The sequence below is a fragment of the Elephas maximus genome, chromosome 1, assembly GCF_024166365.1.
Source record: "Elephas maximus indicus isolate mEleMax1 chromosome 1, mEleMax1 primary haplotype, whole genome shotgun sequence".
Classification (NCBI taxonomy): domain Eukaryota; kingdom Metazoa; phylum Chordata; class Mammalia; order Proboscidea; family Elephantidae; genus Elephas; species Elephas maximus.
Window position 1 is genome coordinate 52,951,629 of NC_064819.1, and position 12,156 is coordinate 52,963,784.

The 12,156-nt window shown below is 38.5% G+C and overlaps 1 long non-coding RNA gene across 1 annotated transcript in view; it reads right to left on the reverse strand.

The window, feature by feature from the left end:
• Window positions 1-12,156, reverse strand: part of LOC126075520 (uncharacterized) — a 229,221-nt gene that overhangs the window by 125,578 nt on the left and 91,487 nt on the right. The window lies entirely within an intron of this gene.

Sequence of the window (12,156 nt, forward strand, 5' to 3'; positions counted from 1 at the left end):
ACAAAAGTGGTTGAACAAATGATGACACTCCAGAGAAACTAACTCTAGGCATAAAGATAATTTGAATTACTACTACAAGGTCCACATCTTCAAGTAAAAATAGGGATTCATTTAAATTTGTGACTTCTCTGTTTATTTCAGTTAACAACTATAATGCACTTCACTGTGCGTGCAACTTGTCAATGCCAACTAGTACTAGGGATGAAGATGGATGAAGCGATCCAATTGAACAAGTCATTGTTCAAGTCCCCAGATTCCCCAGATGTAGAGATAAGACATATGTGTGTATATATATGAAAATGGAAGACTTGAATATATTTTTTTAAAGATATAGGCTTGGATTTCTGTGAATAATTAAAAATAGATAAATATAGGAACTCGCCCAAGAGTTTCACAACTATATATATATATATATATATCCAAAAGTACGTGGGTATATTTTAAATAATTTATGTAAATATTTCAAGACTTTGTTTAGGTTTAAAATGAAACAGAAGCATCTGTTGAAAAATGCCATAACCCTGTGGCAGCTGCTCTTAAACCATTAACAGGATCAGATTTCATTTAAACCAGATTTACCATTTTCTACAACAGCCCATGGGAAAGCTAAAAACATTAGGCACAAATTACTGACAAAAGAGATCCTTAATCAAGCCGTACTTTTCATTTGGCTAGCTGGCTATGAGTAACCTTTGTGATAAGAGAATAAAAGCTAAATAAGGAGGGGGAGGAGGAGGAAGAATGGAGTCAGAAACCTGTTTTGGGCCATCATCTAGAAATAAAGCTGAAATGGGTTTATTACCAGTAATTTCATCTATTTTTATTCCTGCAGATAAAAATGAAAACTCATGACCCTCTTATTCTAAACTGGTCTTATGCAGTGCTACCTTTCAAAATACATGAAGTAAGAATTTGACCAATACTGGCCCCACTCTATCATGAATTTTGTTGTGATCTTAGACATGTCACCTCGCTTATTTTATCGAAGTTTCCACTCACTTGAGTTTCTTTATCATTAAAAACAGGTATACAAATATCTTCCTCATGGAATTGACTCAATAACCAACTTAGATAATACATATAAAAATGCTTCAAAAATATGAAATGCACACTACTATTATTATTAATTTATAAGGCTTTATCCCACCTACTTCTAAGACGACTTAGCTTATAGTTTATTTTAACAATGAGGAAACGAGCAGACTTAAGGTTGAAACAAATCTGTAAACATGAAAACACCAGCCTCCTTCTGTGCATGAGGAAGATTTCCAGGGTAGAAAACCTATCACCCCTATGGACCCCTGTCTCATCTGTAGCAATGTCGATGTGCGAGCAGTTCTCACGTTCACAAAACAAACTTCCCCTCAATCTATCTTACAAGATAGAGGAGTCCCAGGCAACCACCCTGACAGCCCTTCAAATAAATAAGGATATGACCTAGACCAAACCAAGTCAGCGATATTGATCGTAATGGAAGATAAGAGTCATAAATTGTAAAGAGGAAATTTACTGTCTCTGACAAGAGTTGTCTTATCGTTTTTATTCTTTTAGTGCCCTTCCCTTGCTACATGTTGTAAGAGAGATCTTTTGCCTTGTAATGTGTAGCTTGGCACTCACTCTTCCCCTCTTCGGCAAGAAAAGATCACTGTTTCATTGTACATCTCAGAGGATCTTTTCCACAAACCTGAATATTCACAGTTAACCTATGATGTGGCATTTCCATGATAATATTTCAGTAGCTTTATTACTGAATACAATATATTAAGGTAAATAAGTATATCAGGTTCCCCCAGCTCTCAACGCCATCATGGGAGACCTGGTAATTAGAAGGCCCTTATGAAGAGTACTTCTTTGAAAGGAAGAGCTGAATTGAACTGCATAACACAAGGGTGATAAATTTGATGTTCCATATCACAGAGAGCGCATGGGCAAGGAGGGTGGAGAACAAAAGTAACCTAAGAAGCAAGCAAGAATTTTGAAGATTGAATGTTGCATGAAGGATTGCAAGACAGAGCAAATTCTTTTCATATGGACACCAAGTACTTTTAAATTGGAGCAATAAAGAAACAAATAGGGTAGTCTTGCAAAAAGGACACTTCATCAGGTATTCTTCGTTTTTCTTTGTTCACTTTCTGAGTTTTTTGTAATGATTAATTTTTACTTTTATAATCTGAAAATGTTGATCATGTGATTTCAAAAATAGAGGGCTTTCAGAGTTTGCTTCTGGTTGTGATAGAGATGGACATGAAGGACCATCACTCCTACCATAACAAGTTAAAAATAAAACACCAGTTAAACTGCAAAGTTATGTATATCTTTGAACTCATTAGATAGCTTTAGTACACAAAGAAATTTAGCGGAAACCAAATCTCTGTGATATGGAACATCAAATGTCTTACCCTTACATTATGCAGTGCAACTCAGCTCTTCCTTTCAAAGGAGTAATCTTCATGGAGAGGGATAAGCCCTTCACATATGAGCTAAGACGAGAGGCAGCTTTAATCCCTGTGAAGAGAAATGGGTAAAGGGGCAGACCCGTTACTGACTGAGGGATTTTGCAGGGGAAAGAAGAAACCATCTAAACCTTTAATAATCATGGACTAATGTGGTATATTGGAATAGATAAGGGCCCAGGACTGAGCGAATCCTCACTGTTCGCCAATCTTCATCTACAGGACTTTACAGAGTGCCCAGCTGCATGTGGGCAATTGAGGTGGAGCTGGAAGGCAAGGAGAGATCTTCAAGGGCACAAAAATCTTAGGACTGGGCTGGAGAGCAGAGCATGATCTCACAGTCACATGGTGCTCGGTTCCCAAATTCAGCTGGAAGGAAGGAACTTTCACACCTCAAAACTTTTGAAACAAGTGATGAATTGAAACAAACTAAAGCTGCAACCCAGACCCATTTTAGCACAATAAGAGAGATTAGCCCCTCACAATCCTGCCTGACAGAGGCAGCTTTTTTTTCTTTTTTTGAGGAAAATACATATTTTCTACACCTTTGTCTGCAATTCATTTATACGCAATGACTCTCATGCAATACAATATATGAGGCATACATAGAAGCAGAAAAATATGACCCATACAGACAAAAGTAAATCAATTAATGAAACTGACTCACAGATAACCCAGATGTTGGAATCAACAAGGATTTTAAAATAATCACTGTAGTGAGGACAGGGAAATTAGTGGAAAAGATGGAATTTTTCAGCAGAGAAACTTTTTTAACATTCTAGGACAGAAACATAAAGCACTTGAAATGAAGAACTTATTGAAGGGACTTAACATCAAATCAGACATAGAAGAAAAAAGGATAGGTGAACTCCAAAGCAGATCAATAGAAATTATCCAAACTTAAGCACTAAGGAAAGAAAGAAAGAAAAAATAAATAAAACACATGCACACACATAGCACATGAAACACCTAGGAACAACAGTGAACAATGTAACACACATGTAATTGGAGAACTAAAAGTATAAAAAGAGAACAGTGCAGAAAAAATATTTGAATAGATAATGGTTAAGAATTTTCCAAAACTTATGCAAGTCATCAAACCCACAGAACCAAGAAGCTCAAAAAATCCCAAGCATAAAACATACAAAGGAAACAACACCTAGCATATCGTAGTCAAACTTCCAAAAATCAAAGATAAATAAAAAATCTTAAAATACAAAGCTGTCAATGATATCTGACAGAGCTCATTATTGGCTGTCAAAGCGGCATACTTAGTCAAGTATTCCTATTCCCTTGTATTAAATCTCGAATATCAAAAAAAAAAAAAAAAATTTTTTTTTTTTTTTTTATCATATGGAAGATCTTACTTGGTTTTCAGGAAATACTTTGTGCCCAGTTTCTTTGCTTTCAACTCCAGTAATACAAATTTACTTGTTATCTCTGGCAGTGGACAAAAGGTTTCCAGAAACTTTGGCTCAGTATAATATGACTTTTTGTTGCTCGTTAGGCTTCTTGTTGCCTAACTTACATTATATTAGGTACGAATCCCATTTGGCTATGATGTATTATTTTTTTGATATGCTGTTCCATGGGCCCCCCGTGTGGGTGGCTGGGTGTAGGAGTGGGTGTCACTGGACCTTGGGCCCCTGGTGCAGTTGGCTGGTCAGAAGAGGGGGTGTCACCATTCCACAAGTCCCCAGCACTGATAGCTGGGCAGAGAGGCAGGCAACACTAATCCATGGGTCCCTAGAATGAGTGGCTGAGTGAAGGAGCAGGGCTACCAGTCTGTGGGACCCCAACTCAGGGAGCAGAGCAGTGGTAGATGCTGTCATACCATGACTGCATGTGGGGGGATTGACAAGGAAGGTGGGCGGGCACCACAGGTCTATAGGCCTCCAGCATGGGGGCCTGGGAAGGCATGTTGGTGCGGTGAGCATACTTAATTTTCACAGAGCAGGGAGCACCCTGCCTGGCTCTGGACTTGGGTACAGAATTGTTCCTGCTTGGCTGCACCAGGTGATAGGGGTTTTGGCAGGGAACACTGCTTGTTTTATCTCAATATGGCTGTGCCGTGCAGGTTCACCTGACAGCGTGCCAGCAATTCACAATTCTCCATGTCTGCTGCTTTTTTTGTACAGTCTATCCTTCCACTTGGCACTCAGTATGATTCTTCAACTCCGCCTTTGATGCTCAGGGTTCAAAAGTTGTCCTCTATATTCGATTCACTTGTTTTCTCAGGTCTTTGTTGTAAGAGGGATGTTATGAAGCTTTTGACTATGCAGCCATCTTGGACTGCCTCCTTGGGTTTTCAGTTTGGACATAAACTTTGAGGTGGTCATTTTTTAGTCCACAGTTTCTCAAGGAGTGATACTGGTGGGACCCAGAGGCTAAGGGATTTGCAAGTTTTTATAACAATTACTAAGATTTTTGAAGAATTTTAAAATCCTTAAAACTCACTGTCAATAATAAAAAAGTTACAAAAGAGTTTTATAAACATACAATAACCTCAGAAAAGGACATTTTAAACAATTTTGTTGAGAAATAGATACAGATGGGATATACAACACAAAATAGGAAGAATAGCCCCTTGCCCTGTCATAAATATTTTCTACTACATAATAAAGAGCCACTCATTCACTATCTGAAGCCTACACTTGGTGAGAACGTTCACCAACTCATATGGTAAACCAGTGTTTGAACCATTCTAACTGTAAGCAAACTCCACTTCCCTTGAGCAGCTATGGTGTCATTCATGCTGTTTACCAAATATTCCCCATTTCTCACGTTCTGAGCATATGGTAAGATTGTACTTCCTCTCCCCTGTGGTTGGGTGGAGCAACCACTTGACTCTTTCTGGCAAATGATCTGTGAGTGGAAATGACATGTGTCACATCTGGGACAAAGCATTTGTCCTCTAGAGCTCTCTTCTCTTCTCCTTTGCCACAGTGAAAAGCATCACTCCAAATGATGGTCCTTCAGCCAGTCTTGGACTTAGAGGAGAATGGTTAGAAGAGAGCACCTGGCTGTTCTACAACAGACATGCAGCATGAGTAGAAAATAAGCTTCTATTGTGTTCAGCTACTGAGAAGTTGAGGTTGCTTGTTACCACACAATAACCAGGTTTATGTTGACTCATCCACTGGCTCTGCCCTGTATTTACTCAAGTCCAGTCTTACTGCTTCTCTAATCATGACTATAAGGGCCACAGGTCCAAGTCACTGGATATAAAGGCCAGACTCATGATAAGGCCAGTAGCAGAGGACCTTACAGATATTCAAATTATGCACTCCAGGAGATAAACAGAATACAGACAATGCAGGCACATCATGAGTCTACAATGGTGCCAGTGGTACATTTCCTTGGTTGCATTTCTTCTAAATGTATCTTAATCAATTCTCCTGACTTTAAATATAGGTAACTTCAATCCTAATTGTTTGAATCTGTCCTATTGTTTCGTTAATTTAAAAAGAGGAATAGACATCCTAGTGGTTAAAAGCATGGACTTTGTCATCAGACAAACCTAGAATCAAATCCTAACTTACCACTTATTAGCTGCTTAATACTGAACAAGTTATTTGAGCTCTCTAAGGTTCAGTTTCTTTATCTGTAACATCAGGCAATGATAATTCAGTCCTTGTGGTAGACAAAACAATAAACCAAAACACCAAACCTGTTACCACTGAGTCAATTCTGACTTAAGATGACCCAATGTGTTATAGAGTAGAACTGCTCCATAGGGCTTTCTTCACTGTAATCTTTATGGAAGCAGATTGCCAGGCCTTTCTTTTGTGATGCCACTGGGTGGGTTCAAACCTCCAACCTTTAGGTTAGTAATCAAGCCCTTAACCATTTGCACCACATAGGGATCTAGAAAAAATAATGGCCCCTCAAAAATGTCTGCACCCTAGTCTCCAAATCTGTGACTATGTTAAAACACATGGCAAAGAAGAATTAAGGATGTAGATGGAATTAAGGCTGCTAGTTTTAGTCAGATGAGCTTGAAATGCAGAGATTGTTTTGGTTTATCCTGGTGGGCCCAATATAATCACAGGGTGCTTATTAAATGTGGAAGGGGGAGACAGCAGGGAGAAAGTGTCAGAGTGAAGCTATATGAGAAAGACTCATGGAGCCATTACTGGCTTCGTAGATACAAAAGGGACATGAGCCAAGGAATGCAAGCAACTTTAGAAGCTGGAAAAGGCAAGAAAACAGATTGTCCCCTAGTGTCTTCATAAAAGGAATGCAGCCCTGCCAACACCTTGATTTGGGTTCAGTGAGACCCATTTCTGACTTCTTACCTGTAGAACTATAAAATAATAAAATTGTATTTTAATTCACTAAATTTGTGGTAATTTGTTACAATAGCAATAGGGAATTAATACAGGTAGTCCCTGACTTACAACGGGATTCCGTTCAAACGACTCCATTGTAAATTGGTTTTGATGTAAGTCAAATACCTCATTTCTTTTCTTTTTTTAGTTTTTATTATTATTGCCTTTTATTATCAGTATAAGGAGCCCTGGTGGCACAGTGGTTAAACACTCAGCTGCTAACCAAAAGGTCAGCAGTTCAAACCCACCAGTCACTTCACGGGAGAAAGATTTGGCAATCTGCTTCTGTAAAGGTTACGGCCTTGGAAACCCTGTGGGGACAGTTCTGCTCTGTCCTACGGGTTCCTTATGAGTCACCATCGATTTGATGGCAATGAGTTTTTCGTTTTTTTGGTATTATCAGTATCTTCATAAATCATAACCTTGAACATCTGGGAGTGAACATCTGGGAGTGAACATCTGACAATAACATTAGCAAAGTACACATTATAAAATTGTATGTAGTACCTATTACTAACAATAAGATATACAAAAAAAAAAAAAAGAGTCCTAAGTGCAGTTTGGTGTAGCTTGAATACGTTTTAAGTCAGGGACTACCTATACATTCCTCATAGGACTAGAACAAATACTAAACTTGGAGAGTGGGAGATCATGAATCTCCTTCACAATCTTTATAATACCCCATGTGCTATACACTGCATATTTTAATCCTAACAATAACCCATTGAGAGGTATTCTCTTCATTTTGTCAACAAATGAACTGAAGCTCACGATGTTTGTGAATGTTGTCCAATACCACTCATGTACTTAGAGATAGAGGAAAAAAATGTCTCCACCAAAAATGTTAAATTTTAAAATAATTATATATCCTATAATGAGTTTATGTACAATATTCTGTTTAATCCTTATTTGTAAGAATTAGTTTATAATTATTTACAATTATCACTACCAGCAAGGGTAGAGTTGTATTTAAAATAATAATAATAATCCGGAAGGCATAGTCTTGCTCCTATGGGATCAATGGGAATCCAATATAAACTCTAAAGAGACTCAAGAACTTCTAAACAGATGCCAGAAAAATCAGAATATAGAATAATGCTAAATAATCAACTAATATTGAATAACAGGTTGGTTGACTGATTAGAGATAGAGAAAAGATGAAATTTTAAGTAAAGAGGAGTATAAATTGGCAGGGAGGACCTGACAGCATATTTCAGACCAGAGGAATAGTTTGTAAATGGGGCAAAAGGAAGCAAGTGGCCAGCGATCAATTTTGTCAGTTGAAGCTTAGGGTCCATAGTAATAAACATCACAACAGACTATAAAATAAACTAATCAAAGGCTCAACAGGATGATTCTAGACCAAATTCTGCAAATAACAACTGCTTAGCCTTAAGTAAGCTACCACCTCTGAATCTTGGTTTCACTATATAAAAAATGCTGGTGGGGGTAGGTACAGTGGTGAGGGAGAAAAGGTGGCAGGCGGGCAGAATGGAAAATGGACAGAATGGTCTTTTCCAGGGCTAACGGTCTATGAGTAATAAGGGTAGTCAAGGAAGTAAATCAATGCACTTAATTTGCATTTGCAATAACAAAATGTTCCTTTTGAGGCAGACAACTCTGGACAGATGAGTGGAAATTGATGCCACAGCACAGGGTAATCTAGGTTATCCAATGAGAGTTTTATGGCACCATTATTTTCATTTCCATTCCCTCAGCCAAGATAAATAAATAGGCAAATTAGCTCTACTCCCCAGTCTTTCTGCTGTGGGATATAAGAAAATAATTATTCTTGGAAACTTATCTTGGCCTAGGGATCAAGGACAGAGGGTGGCAACAGCTATAACTAACATAGCTTCTGAATAGAAGATAGAGAATCTTAACTTCCCACACCACTAGAAAACCAGTGCTCTTGTGTGCAAATGAAGTAGGGCTAAGACTTTTTTTCAAACTGATTTTTTTTAATTCTTTTATTCTAAAAGGTAATGTAAATATCAACAGTGAACACTTAGTGAGAGCTTACTAAATTCAAGGCACCATTTTCAGCTCTTTATCCTCAATAACTCAATTACTGCAACAATCTGATGAAGTAGATTCTGCTGCTGACCTCATTTTATAAATGGTACAACTGAGGCAAAGAGAGATTTGGTCATGTGTTCAAGCTGGTAGATGTAGAGGGTAGAGAGGGATTTGAACTTTGACAATCTGCTTTAGAGCCACCCATGCCTGAGTGTAAGAGGGGCACATCAGATGGTCTGCCTTGAGGTCATGGTGCAAGGCCCAATTTCCTGCTCTCCAAGATTCCTACAAACTGAGGGGCTAGACCTCTCCCCCCAGATATCTCTCTTTATTCAGCCCCTTCTTCATGCTTACATTGATCACTTTGGGCCCAGTGCCTGTCTGTTCAAAACAGACAAAGACATAGCAAGAAAAATCAGTTTGACCTCAATAAAATCTCAACTATCCAGGACCCTTACAGGATGAGTTTTTCTGAAGGGCTAAATTTATCAGACAACTTACACATTAATAAAAAAGAATAAAAACCTTCCTTAAAAGGACACAAATTCTATACCCTCTCAAACCTATACTCCTTGAGTCGAAGTTTATGATTTCTTAATAACTAGCTTAGTCATTTGAGAACATCAATTACCACATCGCGTTCTAATGCAATGAGGTCCTCAAGGCCTGAGACTAGCAATCCTAATAATTGAGTTTGTATAAGAATTATGTAACACCCCAAAAAACACATTCCTGTCGAGTCAATTCTGACTCAAGAATTATGTAAAGATGCTTTTGAAAAATAGATTTCCAGGTCCTATTCCCAGTCATGTATTAGGAAGTCTGGGCTGAGGCTTGGAATCTGCATTGTAACAAGCATCCAAGGTGATGGTGACTCAGGTGGTCCTTCAGCCCATGCTTAGAGAATCACAGCCCAATAAGGAGACACAGAGAAATCAGGCGTGCATGTGTCCCCTTACTCATATGTCTGATTAATTTCACAGTGGAAGACGACCACATTTGTGATCTAAAGAATCTGAGTCATACCTAAATAATTACTGGATTAAAAAATATGACTTTTCTGCCCTTTTTCATCAAACATGACTGAAGAGAGGGAGAAATATATATGGTATGTCATCTCGCCACATCTCAATTCCACTACCTGACCTCAACCTCAATATGTCATGGCTCATCTCTTCACACGCTACTCCAATGTTCAACTAAGAATATTTCACTCTAGAGATATGGCAAAATCTAATTGAATATTTTAATTTAGAAAATTCAGTTCTGGGATTTCTCCTCCCCTCCCCCCCCCCTTTTTTTTTATTTTGAGTGTGAAAACAAGAAGTCGAATTTTCTTCTCAGTTTCTTCTTGTTAGGCAAAAGATGGATCTTTCCTTTCATGGTCCCTGAGAGTTGAACACATCGGGGAAAAATTGGGCACAGCCCATTACTTTACAAGCCCCAGTGACTGAGCCTCAATGCACAAAAAGATGGCATTTCTGAACATCTGCAGCCTGATTAGATCAAAGACCAGCACATTAACCACAAATGGTTTTACAGGGAACGTGCAAATAGATCATTTGGAAAGGAGAAAACTTTTGGCAATAATTTCTAATCAGCATTTTCCCTTTGGGCAACCCACATTGCCCCAAGATATCCAGCAATAGTATGGATGCCTGCAGAGCATTTCACATTTTACGAAGCTCATCATTTTTTCATTTGCTTTTCACATCAGTCCTGCTGTGTGACTGACATTAGCCCATTTTACAGGTGACCGAAACAAGATTTAGGTGAGCTTTGTGGCGTAGTGGTTAAGTGCTACGGCTGCTAACCAAGAGGTGGGCAGTTGGAATCTGCCAGGCACTCCTTGGAAACTCTATGGGGCAGTTCGCTACTCTGTCCTACAGGGTCACTATGAATCAGAATCAACTTGAAGGCAGTGGGTTTGGTTTTTGGGTTTAATGACTTGGGCCTGCTTTCCCAGCTACTCAATTATTGAGCCAGGATTCAAATTTAGGTTACTATGGCAAAGGTATCTGACTTATTGCCTCCCTCCCTCCATTCATTCATTCATACCCTTTTATTGAATGCCCATTTTGTGTTTAAGCACCATTTTTGGCACTGAAGATAAAAAAAAAAATTGAATAAGACAAACAAGCTTCCTACTCTCATTAAGTTGTACTCTGGTGGGGGAGAAGATAAGTAACAAACAAATAAATAAGGAAATAGCAGTAGTGATGAGTGATCCAATGAAAATAAAATAGCAATGGGCTAGAAAGTGACTAGGGTACCAAAAAAAAAAAAAAAAAAAAAACCCCATTGCCATCGAGTCAGTTCTGACTCATAGCTATCGTATAGGGCAGAGTAGAACTGCCCCATGGAGTTTCCAAGGAGCACCTGGTGGATTCGAACTGCCAACCTTTTGGTTAGCAGTTGTAGCTTTTAAGCACTACACCACCAGGGTTTCTGTGACGAGGGTACGGAGGCTATTATGTCAGAAAACCCTTGTCTAAGGAGTTGGCACTAATTTGAGCCCTGCTGTTTCAAGATCTGAGGAAGGAACCTACTAGGTGGGAAGTGACAACTGATTCACTAATTCTGGGGTAAGAATGAGCTTGGTGTCTTCAGAGACTAGAAAGTGGAAGATCTTAAGGGGGGGTGTAATATGGTCTGATTCAGGTTTTACTAAGTTTACCTTTATTGATCCCTGAGTTTAGCGATGTTTTTGCTTGAACAGATGTCCCTTCCCTGCCACCCCCATAGCCCATCATTTCAAAGTTCTTGACTACTGCTTGGTATAGCCACGGGGCAGATGGATAAGAAAGATAGCCAGGCCTGTCCTTGGCAATTAATGAGGCTGCATGACCTTGGAAAATCCTTTACCCTACTCAGTCCTTAGTGATTTCGCTTGGTGTTCATAGGAGAATTAATGCCTTAAAAGTAATTGTACAGGATTTTGTATAGATGTTGAAATATTAAAACATATTCCCTCTGAATGTGAGTGAGTTCAAATATAGAAGCAAGTTCCTTCTCTTTAGAGAATTCAACATGATTTGATTGTTGAATTGCATGCAAAGTGAACAAGAACTACTATTTTGTAACTAGGGCATTTTTAACTCCGAATACATTAGATGTGAAGAGATACAGGAAGCAGACACAAAGAACAATGGTGGGTGTCACGATATTTTGAAAGCATATGCAATAAAATAAGGAATGCAAATCTAAAAAACAACAAAAAAAATTTAAAAGGAAAAGAATTCAACTAAAAGGCAGTCCATAGTTGTCTATTCTTTTTTATTGTGGTAAATATATATGTAACAAATCTTCGAATGACTGACTCTTTGGAATTCTTAGATATGTTCATTCATTTA